This window comes from Lissotriton helveticus, chromosome 11, assembly GCF_964261635.1.
Source record: "Lissotriton helveticus chromosome 11, aLisHel1.1, whole genome shotgun sequence".
NCBI lineage: Eukaryota > Metazoa > Chordata > Amphibia > Caudata > Salamandridae > Lissotriton > Lissotriton helveticus.
The window spans coordinates 139,124,166-139,144,275 of NC_136072.1; the positions used below are offsets into that span (position 1 = coordinate 139,124,166).

Below are 20,110 nucleotides of genomic sequence, written 5' to 3' on the forward strand. Positions count from 1 at the left end.
AAGGTACTGTTTGTTTGGGGGTCCATGTGACTCCAGGCCTGACACTGCGCTCCCCACAGTCGATAGATAGTTTGGATTTATTGCTTTCAGAATGTCGCAATAGCCTCAGGTGGAGCTATTTGTTTTCTACTAGGGATATTTTTGTGATAACTGTTCTAAAGTCATATCTTATTACCTGTATGTTGGACTTTTGTCATTTTGCGTTTAGATAAAGACACTTTATTTTTCTAAACTGGTGTGGTGTCCATCTGTGGTGTTATCACTGTATTACTGTGTGTTTTGAGTACAAATACTTTACACATTGCCATCAGTATAAGCCTGTCTGCACAAGCCAAGCTACCTAGGGGGTGAGCATGGGTCATCTAAAGTGTGTATCCCCCTTACCCTGACTAGAAGCAAGGCTCCCGATTTAGACAAAAAAACTGCCTGTGCCAAGAAAAGGCCCCTATTTATATAAGTGAGTATAAAGTTCTTCAACTGATTGTGCACCTATGAAGTATATTTGTGCAAGAATAACTTGATCCCTCTCAATCACAAGCCACTTAACCCTCCCTGTATTATTACTAAGGGCAGTAGGATGGATTATTTTACCCTTCAGTTGGGAATGTGAGGGAAGAACGAGTGGCCCAACTCTAATATCAAGGCATTGTGATCATTATGTAGTCTGTTGGTTACCCTCATATCATCATAAAGCTCCAAAGAGATAGATCCAGTAAGATAGAGTCTATTCTAGTTCTATAATTAGCTCTTTTAAAGGTGTGTCTTAGATCCTTATCTGAAATTGATCTCCCATTAAAGGCTCGCAAGCCATATTTAAGAGTAAGTGAGGCTACTTGAAATGCCACTTTCGTGTTCCTGGCAGATCTGTGGTGACATAAAACGAGAACTCCCCATTACTCCTCTTCTTCCTCAGTAGCATTTAAGATTCCTTAAAGGTGTTCATTAGTAGTGTTCAGGTTTGCAACAAGTAGTAGATATTTGACACCATCGGCACTTTCTAAGAAATCATCCAGGGCTGTGATAGTGGAAGAGTCAAGGTTCTGCAAAGAGAATCTGTTGTAACTGTTAAGCTTCAGAACCAGTTGCTTATTGTTTGGACTTTTTAGTCTCACAGCTAGTATGTCCCTACAGTTTAAGTTATGCTTTTTAAGAGTGCAATTCGTATATTGACCCAATCTTTAAATCCCCCTGATGGGTGACAAGAGCATGCCAAGTGGCTTCTACACTAAAGTTATTGAACCTCACCTTCTAGACTATATCAATAGCACATGTCTCCCGTAAGACACATATATCAAAACTATATATAACCCCTCCATTCCTCACTAATCAATTTGGTTTTTAGGCGGTCAGAAATGAAAGTGGATGGGTGGGCCCTACTTCAAGGGAGGGAAGTAGGGCCCACCCATCCACTTCTGTTTCTGACCGCTGTCAGAGCAGCACGAGAACATGCAGGGTACCAGACCCCAGATTGAGGAGTTGAACTCAACTAGCCAAGGCCCCCGAATTAACCCCCTCAGAGGGCCGCCAAACAAGCGTGTAAACACCATATAGGCTAGACACCAAGGCATCCTTGGGATCCAGAACAGGACCATCAAAAGAACCCCGAAGGTTTCCATCGATAAACCAACCTGAAAAGCCAAACAATTAAATGGGAGGTGTCCTTAAAGGAACTTGATATACCCTTGGAGAAAACCAACAGCAATCAGCTGTCTTAACGTGTCCACAAAGTTCTCTGCCCTGAAGAAGACTTTCCTTGAAATACACCTTAGGCCCACCTTGAATGAGAAAAACGCATCAGCGCATATACAAACGGGGCCAGGAGCAACCATTAAGTGCAGCATATACGCATAAAACTGTGCATTACGGATGACGGACTCAACAGATTTCATCGGAACATAAATTTAGGCTCTGACCACCATTGGAATAGGGCCAAGTAGTAATGCTGACGACTACAACTATGAGGGTTATAGTGATAAATGCCCCATAAATCTGACAGTGTAGGACACTGGATACGTAACTGTGTATCCCTTTTTCCTATATGTTTTTTGCTTAATTCCTTTTCAAATGTATAACAAATCATGTCATGTCATGCTTTTTTGTCTGTACATGTTTTGTCCTAAATTATTTATTGCAGTGTGACAGAGTTCAATGTACATTATCGAACAACTTACTCAGTAAAAACAGGCTAAATTTTGGATGCTTGAAGAAACAATCGTTTGGTTTCTTAAATAGAGTAAAGATTTGATTGATGATCTTGAAGGTACTTCTCTATGATAAAATTTGCATTGATCCCAGCCTCCAAAGTCATCAACTAGTTCACTCTCCTTTACAACACTCCATAGCACTTCACAGTCTCCTGCTTTGATCTAAAGTGTCACACAATTCCCTCGCTCTGGAGATAGAGTGTATAGAGCAAAGTTTATAATCAAGTATATATGTATAAGAGCAAAGGAACGCTCAGGCGAACGCTTAAAAGCTCTTCCAGCAGTTTTCTTTAATCATTCATTATCCCCAGGTCCTTTTTGTCCTCGTCCCATTCATTACAAAGTGGAGATAACCATCTACCAACAGAAAAAAAGACAGGGGTAATGCTGGTACCCTAATACTGCCCCTCCCACCGGGAGTACATAAGCAGCACTTACCCCGCATCCCGCCTGTTCTTTTTTTCTGTCTGTCGACAGACTGGACATGGATTTGCTGGTGCTGCTCCTACTGGGCTGGAGAGGTGATCTTCTCTCTTCCCCCCGCCTGGCTGCTTGGCTGTGCGGGCGCAGGGTTTTCTGGACTGTCTCCTGGCTTGCTGGGAGTAGGTTGCGGTTTTCTGATGTATTCCTGCATGGCTGCCCGGCCCTTTGCAGCTGTGGCATGGTGTCCTGGTTCCTTCTGGGTCGCGGGCAAGTCCTGGCCAGGTGAGGCATTCCGCGCTTGCAGTGTTCCGGCTGTTCCTTGGTTGAGGTGCGGGCCTTGTTGCTCGTGGAGGCCCCCGCTCCGGGTGAGATCCGCCTGGCGGCTTTGTTTTTTTCCCCTGCCGTTTATTGTCTGTGTTTTCACTCGGCGGTGAGGACACCCTCATGGCGCTTTTGCTCGGCTGGGTGCTGCCGCTCCTCCTTTGCTGGGTTGCGGGACGTTGCTGTGCCGCCATGTGTGCTCCTGCTATCATGGGCTCTCAGGAGTTACGAGGGTTCACTGCTGTTTACCGTTCATAGCAGTTGGATGAGTGTCTGCCTGGGTGACTCCAGGTGCTGTTTCCTGACTTCTGGCTCGTGTCAGTTGGTGCCTGGGGGGGGGGGCGCTTTTCTGGCTGGGAGCTGTCTGTACTGTGGACTCGGTTCGGCCCCTTTCTTGGCCCTGGACTCCGTGTGCCTGTTGCTCGCTGTTCTGTTTTAAGGCCCCTGGTGCATGGGCTCTCACAGAGCGACGTTTCTGTTTCCCTCCGGACTTCGGATTTATCCATTGTTGGGAGACTTTGATCTTGTATCCCCATGGGAGCGGGTTTGCTTCGGTACAATCTCCTGGCGTTCAGAAGAAGGCTCAAAACCTGGCTATATGAGCAAACTCTTGGGTGATCTCCCTGTGTGTGACTCCTTGCCTGATTAGCGCCATGAAACCCTTGGGTGACCGTGCGCTCTATAAATTCCTACTAAGATAAGATAAGATAAGATAAGAGCTCCAGTGGCGCAATTGGTTAGCACGGTACTTATACTGCAGAACTTGCCCTGAGCCATGCTGAGGTTGTGGGTGTGTGCCCCACCTGGAGCAGCGGAGTGGTTTTTCTTAAACCATTTCACTAAAAAGTATAGTTTAAAACTCGGAGTAAAGACGGCCCTTGCTTGTGAGTCTTTACTTCTTAGTCCTTTTGCGGTGCTCCAGGGGGGCTGTGCAGGGGTCCTGGTGATGTGGGCTCTGCTGCACCCTTAGGGGGCTGTGGCTCGTGGGGGTGCCGGTGTTGTTCTGGGGTCTCATGCCTGCTAGCTTGAGATCTGCCCCCTGCTGTTTGCTCTGCGGGTTGGGGTCGCCTCTCACATTCCCAGTCGTGGCCTTTTGGGGCGCGCTTCTGGTCCTCCCTGATCCGGGATCCTCCGCGGCTCCTTGCCCCAGGCTGGTGGTAGGGCAGTGTTCCTGCTCCTTTGGCGGCTGTGTGGGGGGGGCCTGTTGGCTCCCCTGAGTTCCTGTTGGCCTGCCGGGGTCTGCCCCGCTTTTCTTTGCTGCCCCGTTTTTTTCTTTTTTGCCCGTCCCTGCTTCTTGGGGTTGTCGCGGGGGCTGTGGCCTGGCCTTGGGTGTGCTGGGTCTGTCTGTCTGACCCACCCTTTCTGGGGTGGCCTTGCCTCCGCTGTTCATGGCTTCTGGGGTTTCCTTGGTGTTGGCCTTGTGTTCCCCTGTTTCTGTTGTGCCCCTGCTTGCCTTGGGCTTGCTTTGGTGATCCTGGTCGCCCCTCCTGGTTCTGCCAGCAATCCTGCTCTTGTCTGGTCTCTGGGGTCCCGCTTGGTAGGGCCTGGTTTGTTCCTGGTTGGGGCTGCCTGGGGGTGCCTGGTGCTGTGGGCATCTCTGGCTGGTGTGGTTGGGCGCCTGCTCTTCCTTTCCTGTGCGTCCCCCCGGGGTGTGTTTCCGGTGGCTGTTCCCTTTTGGTCCCTGAGGTTAGTGCCACTGCTGTTTGAGCCTGGCTGTCTTTCGCTGCTGCTGTGTCCTTGGCATGGCTCCTGTTTCCTCTCTTCTGTTCTGGGGTTCTCCCGGTTTGGGGTCCGTCTGGGCTCTGGGTGCGTTTGCTCCCTGGGGGGTCCTGGTCTCGTCTGGTTCCCGTTGTGGATGCTTGGCTGGATGTCTGCTGGGGCTTTCCGGCTCCTGCAGGTTTTGAGCACCTGTTGGTTGCTTTTTTTGGCTCTGTGTCCTTGCCTGTGCTCTCTTTGTGTGTTCTGGTGGGGCGCTCTGCTAGTTTGTGGCTGTGTCCTGGTAGGTCCTTCGGGGCCTGCTCCTGCCGGCGGTTCTCTTCCCGAGCTTGGTTCGCCTCTGGTTGGGTGTCCGTTTTTCGGCCTGGGGTTTCCGCTGGTTGCTACTGAGCTTCCGGTTTCCCCTTTTGCCCTGGTGCTCCTTCTTCGTTGGCCCTTCCTCCTGAGTTTCGGTTTCCCGATTCAGGCCTGTGTGAGGTCCTGGTGTTCAGTGTTTCTGGGTTGGCGTGTCCTAGGTTGCCTCCTGTTGCTCCAGGTCTGCTGGCTTCCTGCTGGTTCTGGGTGGCCTCGAGCTGTGCCTCCTTGGCTTGCTGGCTGTGCTGTCGCTTTTTGGCCGACTATGAGGTGTGTTTTGCTGGGCATTCCTGGTTCTTTCCTGGTTCTGGTGTCCTGGTTCGGTCCTGTCTTCCCTTGCTTACCAGGGCTCTGTTCCCGGTGTCGGTGCCCCCACCCCCCTTCTCTGCTTGGGGTGCAGTTCTGTTGTGTTCATCTTGTCTCTGTGGGGTCCTCCCTCTTGGCTGCCTGGGGTGTTGCTGCTGCTTGGCCCTCTACATTCTCTGCTTTCTCCGGTTTCCGTTTTTGTCGGTTTTCTCTGTTTCTTTTTCCGATCTTCTGTGTGATCCTGCGGTGGTGTACTGGGGGCCTCTGCTGGCCTCCCTGCCCTTTGCGTTGGCCTGGGCGCTGTGTGGGCTCCTTCCGGGGGTTGGTTGCGCTTGCGGGTCCTCCTGCATCAGCGGGTTGCTTGGCTTCGGTCCAGGCTTCCTGGTTCCTTTTGCCTTCGTTGGCCTGGTTTGTGCTGTTTTCTTGGCTCCTCTAATGTGTTAGCTGGGGTTGGGCCTTGTGGGCTTCTGGTCTGGGGGTGTGTGCCCTGGGGCCGTTTTTTTTCCCCGCTGCCCCTACCCTTGCTGCATGCTTGGCCTGGGTGTGGGGTGCCTGTGCGGTCCTCCGCCATGCAGCACCTGTTTTTTTCTGCCCTCTGTAGTTCGGTGAGTTTCTGCCTGGTTGTTACCTAGTTTGGGGGCTGCCGGGGGATTTCCCCGTTGTCCTGGACTCCCGTCCTGCCTTGTTTTTCCCTCTTTTTTGGGGTTGGGGGTTTTTGAGGGTTGTGGCCGGTGGCCCTGTCCCAGCCCTTGCTGGGCTTGTTCGTTGTTGGTTTCCAGTCTTTGTTGACCTCTCCGTTGTTTGGTCGGCTTTCAGCTGGTTCTTTCTGGGTCGTCTCTGGCCTGTGGTCTTTGGGTTGGTCCCCTCTGCCCATGCTGTTCTGGGTTTGGTGGCTGTTCTGGTTTGGTTTGCGGCCTCCTTCCCTGTGGGGCTTTTGGCCTCCCGGGGTTTCGTTTCTCTGTCTCATTCCCTGTCCTTTTCTGTTTGGTTGGGATCTCGCTCCTGTTCGGCCCCTGGGCTCTTGCTAAGGCTCCTCCCTCTGGTTGGGTGCTTGGTGGTTGTTCGTTGGTGGCCCTGGGGGTGCTGTTTTTTCTTTCCTGGTTCCAGGGCCTACTCGGCAAAGTTTGGTTGGCTTTCCCCACTGGGCTCTCCTGGGCCGGGTCGTTCGGTTGGTGGGGTCGGCCGGTTTCTGGCCTGTGTTTTCCTCCTTCCTTGTTGGTCTGGCCTTCTTTGGGGAGGTCGCGGTTTGCTCTGTGTCTGTGTGGCTGCCGGGTCCTATGTGCCTTCCAGGTCGTTCTTGACTGGGCGGCCTTGTCCGGTGAGTTCCTTGGCCGTGTCCTTTGGGTCTTGGTCCTGGTTGCCCAGTCTCTATTTTCTATAGTTGGCAGCCTCCTTCTTGGGGCCCTGGACTTCTGCTTTTTTTCTTGATAGGCTCCTGTTCTTGTTTGATCTTTGCTGTCCTGTTCTGAATTACTGGTCGGTTGCTTCCTGCGGTCCCCTTCCCTCTCTCTCGGTGCTCCCTTGGGTTGCTGCTTTTGTTATGGTTTCATGGGTGCGCTTGTGGGTTCGTAAGGCTGGTTTTCTGCTTTGGTATTCTCCACTTTGTAATGAATGGGACGAGGACAACGGGACCCGGAGTAATGAAGATTACCGGTAAGTAAAAGAGCATTTCCACTCGAGGACGGCAAAAAGGAGATCCAAAAAGGCTACAACTTGACCCTTGGCCCTTGCTGAACATTTCTGCTAGTAGCTGCTTGTACCCGTGTGCCTGCCCTGTCGCACACCCATACTCACTCAGCTCTCCAAGTGAGACAAACACAGTGGCAGCGGTGATTAATGGAACAAGAGACCTTCATTCCGACCAAGGGACTATGGCACAAATGGCTCAGCGGCAGCGCGGAAGGGCTATGATCGGTGAAGCAGCAGCGTCAGCGCAAGCCATGGATTCCAACTGCACGCGCATGCTCGATGCACTCAATAGTCTGCAAACCATCCTGTGGGTGGGCACGAACACGGCAACAGGGAAGGAGCAGCGCGGCAAATAATATAAAACAGAATATGAGGGACCCAACATAATCCAGCGTCTGATGCATAATCTGCAGATTTTAACAAAAACAATTGTTTCTAGCTCAAACGGTTCAAAAAGTTACTAAAAATGAAGCAATACATTGTGTTTGCAGTGGAAGGCCCTCTGCAAAGGTTGACTCATGGCCATTCTATTGCTTAATGCTATATTTAGGTGTTAAACTGGTACCCATGAAGTACAACTAATGACTTTTAAAAAATGTGGTGCATAATGCCACATCATTTTCCTTTGCTTGCTGAATAATTTACTTAACCATTCCACATAATGTGGGCCTCCTCTGCTGCATCTTTCCAGAGGCCTGGACATAATACACTGCTTTATCCTGCATATTAACAGTTCTAGCACATACACTAGATTTGGGAGATACTTGACTATTTTTTAGAATGAAACATGATTTTCATAAGGTCAGAACCTGGGTCACCTTTCTATTTTTTCTCCTGTCCTACCCACTCTTTCTCACATATCTTGGGAATGATTGATGACTGTCTTCTCAAAGCTCACTGCTGCACCAAGGTTAGATGGTCTAAAATTATACTTACTTCCTGCATTATGTATGAAGCCCCATTTGCCTTCTCGATGCTTTTAAATTTGATGTTCGCATCTACTATTTTAATAACGTTAACAGATGGGCATCTGGCCCAAAGAGCACAACGTTTGAACGTATGTCTGATTCCTTTATTGTATCCTCTGCATCTCTTGGTATATAACATGCACCTTTAAGCACTTTGTGTGATTATCATCTTTGAATTCTCACCCCATTTTTTTAAGGTGAAGGGAATGTCACTTGAGTGTACTGTTTAAGAAAGATTGATAAATGTCTGTGTATACTTTGCCAAGCCCATATCAAGTAATTGTTATCACAGTGTGACAAAACAGGCTTTCGATGGCTACAACCTGATGTGAGTGAGAATAGTCCATAAAGAACATTTGGTCTGACGGCATAAGGACAGTTTCTAGTGATTTTCAGGGAGTGCTAACAAATGCAACTGAATTTGGAACTGACTTTTACTTCCCCATCCATTTGAGAAGCTTTTTAAGTGGCTGCTTCTGCCCTATACGAAGCACCCTACAACAGACAATTAAATATTTTGGACACTAATTATAATGTGGGTAGGAATGCACTTACAACACTTTGGCCGCCAAATTGTCACTAAAAATAATGGATGTTCACATAGGAATGCCTATGTACCACCCATGGCGCACCCCCTTCAAGCAAAATAGCACAAGGTAGTGCATAGAACTACTTGGCGTTACTTTATCTACTTTCAAGCACAAAACTAGGTTTGTGCTGGAAAGGAAATCTAAATTCTACACTTTTTACTTGCTTGCATCCCTTTTGCCATGGAAACGCGTCACAAAATGTTAATAAATCTAGGCCATGGTCTGATGACTGTCCTTGGTGCGGCCAACTGCTCTTGACCCCTCTGAGATGATTAATCTCCGTTATGTTGCCAATTGTTGACAATACCCCTGCCTTCCTTTGCCAAGAGGCCAATCTATTGTTGCTCTGCAGGGAGAGTTGTTAATGCCAAGCTCAGAGCACACACATGGTTGTACTGAATGGCAGTGCCACAGTAGTCAGAAACCCAGAAAAAATAGAGGGCCTTATTTATAAGGCCTTGCAATACTTTTGCGTCGCTGTTGCGTCACTCTTTGTGATGAACCAGCGGTAAAAAATGTGCCATGTTGAGCCCTATTTACAAAGGGACACATCTAAGCTGATGCGTCACTTTGTAAAACCCTGCCCTACACTATACCTGTGTCAGGTAAAATGTATTCAGGGTGTGCTTTCCCCCTTAAAAAGACTTGTAGAAGTGGGCGCAGTGAAATCAGATTTCACTGCACCACTACGAGGACGCTATTGCGTCAAAATCTTACGCCTGCCTCACAGAGGCATAAGACTGATGCAGGCACATTTAGCATGGGACTTGCTCATGTGTAATTACACATTGCTGGATTTGAAACACACTCCAGCAATGCGCCATTACTGAGACTACAGATATGTCAGAAATACTGACGTATCTGTAACTCCTTGCGACATGGAGCGCCGTACCTTAATACGGCACATCCATTGTGTCGCAAGGAGGGTGCAGTGAAAACTGTTGCATCGCTGCTTTCAGGCAGCTATGCGACAGTTTTAAAAAATGAGGCCTAGAGACTAGAAAAGGGCAAAAATCAGGGCTGGTCATTTAGATAACACAACTCTGCTACATGTGGGTTGACAGCTAATGACCGCTATGACACTGATATTGTCCTAAAGTGTATTTGTACTCAAACTCATATTTGCTAGCAGGCACGAAACATTTTGCGAAATCAACATTTCATAATAAAATTCTGGGTCAATTCTTGTCCAACTTCTGTAGAGAACAGCAGGTGTTCTCATCAAAAAAGTTCATTTCGACCACAGCTCATTAAATTGATGACAAAGTTAAAATAAAATCATAGTTTGAAGGGAAAAACAAGACATAACCTAGAGATATACTTTAAAAAAACATTAGCACACCACCACTAAACCTCGGCTGCGACCTGTTGTAATAATATATTAACAAAAAAGACATCAGTCCTTTTACACAAAAGGCCTGATTGTCAAACTAAACTTTATAGTACATTTTTAGTGCTATAAAAACGTATTCTAGTACAATTTCAACGGTAGTAATGCAACGAAGGCGCACCTCATATACATTTACATTCAGATGAGGACATATATTTGGGGGTTTATGTTTTTCAAAAATAATAACACTTCAATTAGGATTGGTGCTTCTCGGGATATATACGCACCCTACTACCTAGGTGCACAATTACACAAGGTATGTCAGAGACACTTCTTGTGTGATACAACTTTTTATACACAGAATATCCCAGCACTCTACTGTAGTTGATCTAAGTCAGTTGTGTGTTGAATTTGAAACAAGTAACAAAAATTACTATATTCTCAAAAATTCATGTACTACCAACAAATTTTGTTCTCATAGAAAATGGAAAATTTATTTTTACACCAAGTTTAAATTGTATCTTCAAAACAACACATAAGTCATTTCATTATTGACAAACAAGCAAGGAATTTAGCAATCAATTCAAAATATCCTTGATAGATAGAGAGTCGTTGTTCAATGTTAACAACTGTTGTATGTTCTCCTTTCGCAGGTTCGCAAACGACAACAGCCGACACGTGTTTCGTCACGTCACGTCTCAAGGCTTTTAGATTTCCCTAAATGTCATCAGACTTTGTTGTCTGGAATTATGTTGTTCTTCGTGCATTCGTACTGTCGCATATCAATCTTCAGTATTGTCAATTTAAGTTAGAAACTGATGATTTCAATAATATCCGTCTGTCTATATCAAAGACAGGTAGAATCTACAGTCTTTTCGTCACCGTCAGTTTCGAAAACATACTAGATACATTAATTTTAAAAACACATTCCAGTAATTGTGTAGAGAGAATCAGACTCTGATAGGCCTGACTTCATGTGTTATCGTCCAGTCAAGCATCGGTCGCGTGTCCTCCGTGCTCAGCTTGCAGTCCTCAAAAAATCAGGGCTGGTCATTTAGATAACACAACTCTGCTACATGTGGGTTGACAGCTAATGACCGCTATGACACTGATATTGTCCTAAAGTGTATTTGTACTCAAACTCATAATTGCTAGCAGGCACGAAACATTTTGCGAAATCAACATTTCATAATGAATTTCTGGGTCAATTCTTGTCCAACTTCTGTAGAGAACAGCAGGTGTTCTCATCAAAAAAGTTCATTTCAACCACAGCTCATTAAATTGATGACAAAGTTAAAATAAAATCATAGTTTGAAGGGAAAAACAAGACATAACCTAGAGATATACTTTAAAAAAACATTAGCACACCACCACTAAACCTCGGCTGCGACCTGTTGTAATAATATATTAACAAAAAAGACATCAGTCCTTTTACACAAAAGGCCTGATTGTCAAACTAAACGTTATAGTACATTTTTAGTGCTATAAAAACATACTACAAATGCAATTCACATTTGACTTGCAGAGTTTTTTGACTAGGCACTATCCTACCCCTACGTATGTGTACGGATTTCTTCATCCTGACTTACAGAGAACTCTGTACACATATTTAATATGTAGTAGTAGTAGTAGTAAAAGTATGTTTATTAGACCATTGGTCTCCAAACAGCATAATACATATTTCAATAAATAGTTTAAAACATATACAAAACAATTTCACGGATCCCTTAAAAAGGACAATGCCTTCAAGGGGCAGTTCCTGCCTTCCTCCCGCATCTTCAAAATTTAGTACAGCAATACTCCTAAAATTGCAGTCAGCAACACAGTCAAGCAATAACATAAGGATAGTATTCCAACCTAAACACAATTTACATGAAGCATGTCCCACTATAACTCCATGCCAATTTGAATCCAATCATATTTGGTTCCAATAGAGTCCTTTTTACCGCCTTCATATATTTTGCCATGGCGATTGCTATATCAAGATTTGGCATGTCAGTAAATAGATTAACTGGTACCATACGCTCAGTTATGCCATATTTTAAAAACAAAGGTCGTAAAAACAGTTTCCGCTATGACACAAATTTTTGACAGTCTAATAAAATATGGAAATGGTAGCACTTGGTACCTAATCCTCAGCGGCATTTACCATTCGGTTGTACCAATTCTGCTTTTCTATTTTCATGAGATACCCAATGGTTAACCCCTATTCTCCATCGGAGCACTTCAGCTCTTAATCCAGCATTAGGTAGTGTATTCAAATAGGGGTACCACATATCATTCTCCCAGCTATTCATCATATAATGAACTGACACTTTCTTTCTCAGGTATATCATATCATATTGCCTGGATATTTCTCTTCCTGCTGTTCTAAGCTCCACATTTGAAGCTTCAACCGACAGTGTCGCCTGGTCAAATTTTACATTTAGGCTTTTACACAATGCACACTATTTCATTCTAATCACATTGGCCCAATTTAAGTTGCTGTGCAAAATCTTCTCTTTACACCATTGTGACACTTTTGTAACTTCCTACGATCCCAATCTTTTCCAAAATCTTAAAAGGGCCGCTTGTACCTGTATGTTCCATGAAGTCACGCCTAGCTCCAATCGGATTGTCTGAATCAAAGAGGAGCCAGGCAGTGACATCGACGGTTTTACAAATTTCCCCTCCTCAATGCCCCAATTATTCTTCCGGCTCAAATACAAGACTTCGGCCCCGTACTGCACTTGTGGGGGTATCATTGCCTTATAGGCTTTCAGTAACGGTCTATGTGACATATCCCCATAGATTTGGCTAAATTTCCTTAGCTCACATCCTGATGTATGGGCTTTGGCAGTCTGGGCTACCAGATGGATATCCCATTTTAAAGACTTTTCGAACCAAATACCGAGGTATCTGTATTTATTCACGATTTCTAATTTGGTAGATCCCAGGTACCAAATAAAATTCTGAATTTTCTTCCCAAAACATAGGATTTTAGTTGTATCCATATTTACAATCAGGTGTTTAGCCAAGCAGTATTCATTGAAGGCAAATAACTTCCTTTGCAATCCAATTTCCGTTTGGTCAAAGATTACCAAATCATCGGCATACAGAATACAGGACAAATGTTTCCCATGCATTTTGGGACAGGCACTTCTGCTCACTTCTAAAATGGCTGGGAGATCAGCCAGATATACTGCAAACAGTAACTGGGCTAATACACATCCCTGCCATAGACTATTCTTAATCAGTATTTTAGGTGTCAAGGCTCCGTCTGCATCTTTGATGACTTGCGCCCAGTTTTGTTTGTATAGCTCCTGGATAATTTTCAAGAGCCCCTCGGGGATATTGAATTTTCTTAAGGACTACCACAGGCATCTCCTATCTACTAAGTCAAATGCCGCGCAAAAGTCTACGAAGCAGCAGCATAACTTCCCCTGCTTTTCCACAGACTTCCTCGCCACAGCCCACAGTGCGAAACAGTGATCGATCGTGGAGTGCCCCTTCTTAAAACCTCCTTGCTCCACTGGCATGATCGACCACTGTTCCACCCAGTCATTCAGACTGCCCAAAATTATTTTGGAAAATACCTTTTCCTCAATATCCAGCAAGTTAATAAGTCTATAGTTGTTTGCTGCTTTTCTGTCACCCTTCTTGTGGATGGGTCTAATTACTGCTCCCCTCCACTTTTTGGGGATCTTGCCTGACTACAATATTGCCAAAAACATTCAGGAGAAGAATTCCGCCCATCAATCTTGCTGAGATTTTATATTAATTGCTGGCAGAATATCAGGACCTGCAGCACGGTTTGGGTTTAAGTTTCTTATGATTGTATTTACCTTTTCTGTTGTAGATAAAGGTTTTAAATCTACCACAGCCTCCATCCAGGGACAAATATCCCCACCTGCTTCTTCATCATATGTTCTCTATAACTCACCTAGATATTCTTCCCAAGCAGCTTCCTCCTCTTCCCAAGCCTAAATGACAAGTTAAAAAGGCTCTGTCCTGCTGGTTCCTCTTCTCTATTTCTCTGGCCGGTACCAACCTTATCCCTTTCTTTGCTATCTCATTTTCCGCCCTCGCAATTGCTGTTTTTACCAAGCTTGAGTACAGTAGTACCCTAGTAAGTTCTTTCCCGTCGTTATCATTACTAAAACCTACTTGTTTTAAGCCCTTTGATCCCAACCCCCTCAAACTAGGGCATTCAGAGAAAGAATATATGAGTTGGGAATGATTTAGGGGTATGACCTGCCTTCCTTTTTTTCTCCCTTTCTCTATTTCGACAGGTTCGAAATGTAACCACAGATTATCCACATCCTTTGCAGGAGTGGTACCAGGTTGCATCCCCTCCATCCCATTCCATTCCCTTCCTCTTTTTACTGAGGCCTCTCCCCTGTCTACTACTCTATTCATGTTCATTTGCCCCTGAGGTAATTTCCATGAGTTAATCACCTTAACCTCTCCTTTATTTGTTGGCGCAAATTTTGTTTGCTCATTTCTTTTCCTGTTGCTTCCTCCCCTACCCTTACACTATTTTTAGGGATCCTCATTGACCTCCTATTTCTTACTATAACTCTGCCTTCTTTGGGGATTACTGATTCTTTACTCTCTTTCTTCACAGTGTTTGTGATTCCTTCCAGACTTTTTTCCACTGCCCTTAACTTCTTTTTTAAGGGTGCTGTTCTTCTCTTTACTCTTTGTACATTAAATCGCCTATAACCCAATAGGTCCTTCCATCTATTAACCAGCATCGGGCATCTCGATATATAAACCTCCTGATGGTCATTCAGCTGCTCACTGTCCCTTTCCTCTACCTGCAATGGGGGTCCTGGGTCTGGACCGGTCTCAGTATCGTGGGCATCAGCCCCCTGATTCCTTGTAATTCCCCTACAATCTTCTAAAATTGGATTTCCTGGATTTTTAGAATGTCATTATTTAACATCGCCACTTCCAGCAGCCCTTGCTAGGTTTTTTGTAGCATTAGCATTATATCCAACATTGAGGCCGAAGCCGTCACTGATATGTCTATACCCACTGAATTTTCTATAAGTCCTACTCCTTGAATTCCATGTTGCTCCATACTCTTTGCAGTCGCCGACATTCTAATCTGGTCAGAGTCACTCCGCTGTTCTCTTCTGGGGTTGGTTAAGTTCATCCCTTCACAAGACATATCAATACCATCTGTCAGAGAAAAAATCCAAGGTGAAGAGGATAATCTAGGTTCCGGAGTGGCCTCAATAGGACTTTTATTCAGTTGGTTACTGAAGGGTACATCTGAGCTGATTACATCGTCCTCCAGACCCATTTGTTCATGCAATAGTTCTTTATTCAAATCCGGGGTTTTCACTGGGGTTTGCAATTTTTTAAAATGCTTTCCTACAAAGTCGTTAATTGATTTAGATACTTGTGCGCCTCCCTTTAATCCACCTTGGGTGCCTTCACTTGTGTCATTATTTCTTTTAGAAGACCCTTTTGCCACGCCTTTAGATGATTCCATGCTCGCTCCCCGGGACTCATTTTCAGGCACAATTTCCTTAATGGTGCTATCCGGCTCTTTCTGACCTTTATGGTTTTTAGACTTTTTTGATGCCATCATACAATGATTTTTGCTTCCAACTTGGATAGAAATACTTGTTTACTTAGGCTATATTGTATTTAGACGCCTTTCCACCAGGGTATAGTACCGCTGTCCTTTTTGCTCCGACCCCGCCCTCCTTGTATACGTAATTGGGGGTATCAATTTTCTATGTCTCGTAAATTAGAGCCAAATTTAGTTAAGATTTTAAATTACACACACTTATTAGTCCACTTACCTTCACTGTGCCTGTACGGGCTGAACTGACCGGTTGAGTTAAATCCGCTTTCCTTGCTTTCAACACCACGATGTCAGTTGATTCCACCTGTGCTAAGGGTTTGCTTCAGCTGTCTCAGGCAGGAGGCCTTTTGCTTTAAGCTTGCCTCGGCACTACACGCCTGCTAAACCACAGGCTTTCACCTCTCCAGCCTTGTTGCCTTGTAAACGAGAAAAAAATGGCTTGGTGCTCAATACCGTCCTCAGCACCGTTACTACCCCTTGCAGCCTGCGGGGCTTCTCTGCTTGCCACCGCGTCTCGCTCCCCGCTCCTGGCAGCAATCGCCCTGGGAGCGCGCGTGCTCGCAAACGCGGTCGGCAAGAGCAGCCTCGAGCCTACGTCCGCGTTCTCGCCTCGCTTACACACTCACACGTTCACAACTCAGCTCCTCCTGTCACGGTCAGCAGCTCTGTCCTCGGTCCACGCACAGCAAGAGGTAATGAAGTCGTTTCATTACACATAATATGTATAGGAAGTGCGTACTCGTAAAACTCCGTTATTAGTTTATGAATTCTCTGAAAAGTAGTAAAGTTTACTTCTGTAAATCTGGCCCTCCCTAATTTGACAATTTATGTCAAGGGTGCCCTAATCTATACACTGACTTGAAGAAATCGACGACAACAAAACATAACGAGGGAGAATCCAGTCTCCACAGTTCCTTATTCCTGCAGATAATAAAAAGCTTGTGAACCTGTACTTTTGTGAAAAATTAAGTATCAACAAAAACGGTTATATGAATGCATGATTAGTTGGTAAACGAATCTTACAGAAAACAAGGAACACCGCGTTTAGTATAGGTAGTCTGTTTTAATTGTAGTTAACGAAAATATTTTGGGTAATTCTGACATGTTTACAGAAAAATATTTCTGTCTTGTGAAGGTTGGGCCGTATCTAGTTAGCTGAACTGCAGCCAAATGTTGAAATAAATCCGAGTGTGAATCAACCCGTCCGATTTATTTTACGTTATATATTACTTTATGAAGTTAAATCACTGGTTTCAGAAAGCTTTAATTATAAGCAGTTAAGATTTTAGATGTCAACATTAGCATCAATTGAGTGGTTTTTTAGTGTGTGTGTCTGTGCGTGTGTGTTTTATTTCATGCGCACTTCTGTATGTTTCCACGGCTGTATTATTTATATGCAACTTTCACTAGTAAGTAGAAATGCATTTTCTACACGTTTATCAGTTACAGGTTATACCACAAAGATCCAGGTCTAATTGCTGCTGAAAGTGTGAGACAATGCACCATGACCACAGTTTTTGGAGGCGGATTATTGTAGAAAGAAATGGGGGAAATATTTTGTTCCAAAACGAGGACATTATTCAGGATTAAATGCAATATTTCACGTGTCCTAACTCTAAACATCAATGGGATTATAGGATGCCTAAAAACACACACACAAACCTCTCCAGGGATGAGAGACAGAGGAGTGTTTTTCATTTGTAAAAGCTATACACACCAATTTGTGTTTTTTAAAGGGCGTAAAATTCCGCAGAGAAACTGCGAACGCTTAGTAAAGAGCCTATGATTGTGTCATTTACAGCCAAATGAACATCTAATATGCACATGGTGTGCTATTCGTATTTTTTTCTAAATCAAGGAATGTATATTGATGATAAATTTGAGAATTTTGCTAATGTTTAGTACATAATTTTGGAAAGTAATATTAATGTTTTAGGCAAACAAGCAAACAAACATTGATTCTTGGCATTCCTCTGTTGTTATTAGTAGATCTTTTGCCAATATTCATTGACTCTCTTTGTCTTTCAGCTTAGCTCATGCGGCTGGCAATATTACATTGGCAAATGTTTTCTGTGCTTTCAGTAATGTTTTTTTGGTCCTAGCTTTCAGTGTTATCCTGCTGTTTGTTCAAAACACGCTTTCGCAAACCTCCTTTCACTAAAACCCTTTCATTATGTTGGATCCTGGGACTTCATTAACAACCTGACACTTACTTCCTCAAATACTCTGTGTCGAGCTACACAGGGAGTCCATTGATCCTATGTGCTGAATCTTTCAAGACATTCTTTGTATTTTTATTCGTGGTTTTGTAATTTATTTTTTCAAATACTTTGAGCAATTGTTAATATTATATATGATATATAGAGGGCACGTGTTCCCTTCTAAAACCGGTGTATGAATGATGTAGTTGTATGTATGGAGCAGCTTTCTCCTATACCCTGGGGTTATGTGTGCTATGTTGCTCAGTGGTAGCACAGAGTAGGGAGTGTTAACTTATCCTCCATCTGCATGCAATCTCGGGGTTTAGGATTCTCACTTATCTATTGCGTCGCCATGTTTACTCATAACTTGTTACTGATCCCTTAATTAATAATGAGGCCAGTTCTAACTTGATCTACAGTCTTGTGCGGGGAATGGGTTGAGGTGTGAATCCACTTTGCCCCGTATACACTGTTCTGTGTGCTGCTTCCACACTTCTGAAACCCTGTCACTGAGTGCTACACCAGACAGATATGAGTTGCTTGATGCAAACACTGACCTCTCTTCTTGGTCCTCTCAATGGATCAAAAAATAAATTGTGATTTTGTAAAAGCAATGTTCCCACTTCCAAAATGTTGTTAATTCATTAACATTTTAATGAAAGCTTATGTAGTTTGATACAATCCTTGACTCATAATCAGACATCAACAGTTTCCACACATTATATAAAATGCTAATGTAACGACTTAGGAAATGTGCAGAATTATGCTTTGGACCCAACAGGCAACAGGGAAAAAAATTAAGTCAATACTTCAAAGGAATGTTAATAAAATGTATTTCTAATGTCAATATGGCACTCGTATAAGAAATAAAACTTTGCATCTTGGATAAGAATTCAAATTCAAATATTTCTTTATTCGGTTTTTGCCATGTTAAAAACCATAAAAGCATTTTTTCATAAAATAAGTTACATTTCACATTCTAAATTGGTACAAAATACTGCCTCCTAAAATAATTCATAAAAACATGTTTGATAAAAGGAACAAAACAGATTAAGTATTGAGTAAAAAACATCATGTTACATTACACACTAGCTTCTGGGGGGACAATTCATCTTATTAAACACATAATTAAAATTATCAATTCACAGAATTATCGGATACTTTTTATATTTTCAATCGATGGCGAAAGATGCATTTCAAGAACTTAACTATGTACCTTGGTGTCCACTCTTCACCCAGCTATTGTATAACAGGGCCGGGCGGCATCTTCTGATGCCCATGAGTTTTAATAACGGGATTAGCCAAATCTTTCTGTACTCCCTGTAATATTTGCAGAAAAAGAAAGTATGGATGGTTGCCTGGATTGAGATCTCATCACACGGGCATCGTGGTAAAACAGTGTCCCAGTTATTTCTTGTTGGAAAGGCAACTAGACGGTGTAACATATTTAGTCTAAACCTGATTAGAAGGAATCTCTCAAAGGAGGTGAAATCATGAGTTAAATATGGTTGTATAATAAAAGTAGTTTAAACAGACATGCAGTGTTGGACAGATGGTTTAGAGGCTTCATTAGCAGTCCGTAGTTCTTCAAGGTGGGTAAGGGACAACACTTGTAGTGTCTTCCTAGTTAATGACCGAATAGAGGTTGGAACCATATACTGTTTTACCAATCCTAGGTCTTGTAAAAAAGATTTTATATACGATAACCAACCTATTTTGCATGAGAGGTCTAAACCCATACAGTCTAAGATGATTTGCTGTGTAAATATATTTTTGTCTGACAACCATATGCAGTGCCATAGAAGAAGGGGATGTATTCTGGCTAAATCCGAAATGTAGGGAATCCCCAGTTCCATATGGCACGAGAAAGTAGATGCACTCTTAGGTACCATTAAAAGAAATCTCAAGAAAACATTCTCTGCCACTTGTAGATTGTTTGTATTTGCATACCCCCACACTCCAGCCCCGTATAACGCTACAGATTGGCATTTTGCTTTATATATTTTTAAAAGCTCCTCTGGTGGCCTCTTTCCCAGTTTTTTTGAAAAATTTACAAGGGCCTTAGTAGTTCTCATGAGATGGAATTTTCTGGACTCAATAGCTGAATTCCAGTTAAGTTTATGGTCTATGATAATTCCCAAGTATGGGTATTGTGCTGTAGTTGCTAGTTTCTCCTGATTTAAGAATATATCCTTTGTCCTTTTTTCCCCAGAACCAGCTGTCATGACAAAGGTTTTTTTAATATTAATTCGTAAATCCAGCTTACCCATAAATTCGGAATATCTATTTAGGGCCTTCTGTAACTCTAAGGGGGTGCGGGCCAATATCACGGCGTCATCCGCGTAGAGTAGAACAGGAATCAGACGATTTTTCACTAGCGGAAGGTCCTGGCTCCCGTTCAACATAGCTCTCTCCAAGCCATTGGTG

The 20,110-nt window shown here is 43.8% G+C and overlaps 1 long non-coding RNA gene across 1 annotated transcript in view; it reads left to right on the top strand.

The window, feature by feature from the left end:
• Positions 1 to 15,714: 15,714 nt before the first annotated feature.
• Positions 15,715 to 20,110, top strand: part of LOC144791052 (uncharacterized) — a 76,166-nt gene continuing 71,770 nt past the window's right edge. Inside the window, exon 1 of the long non-coding RNA XR_013602285.1 lies at positions 15,715 to 16,174. This is a non-coding gene — a long non-coding RNA (uncharacterized LOC144791052). The remainder of the gene's footprint in view (positions 16,175 to 20,110) is intronic.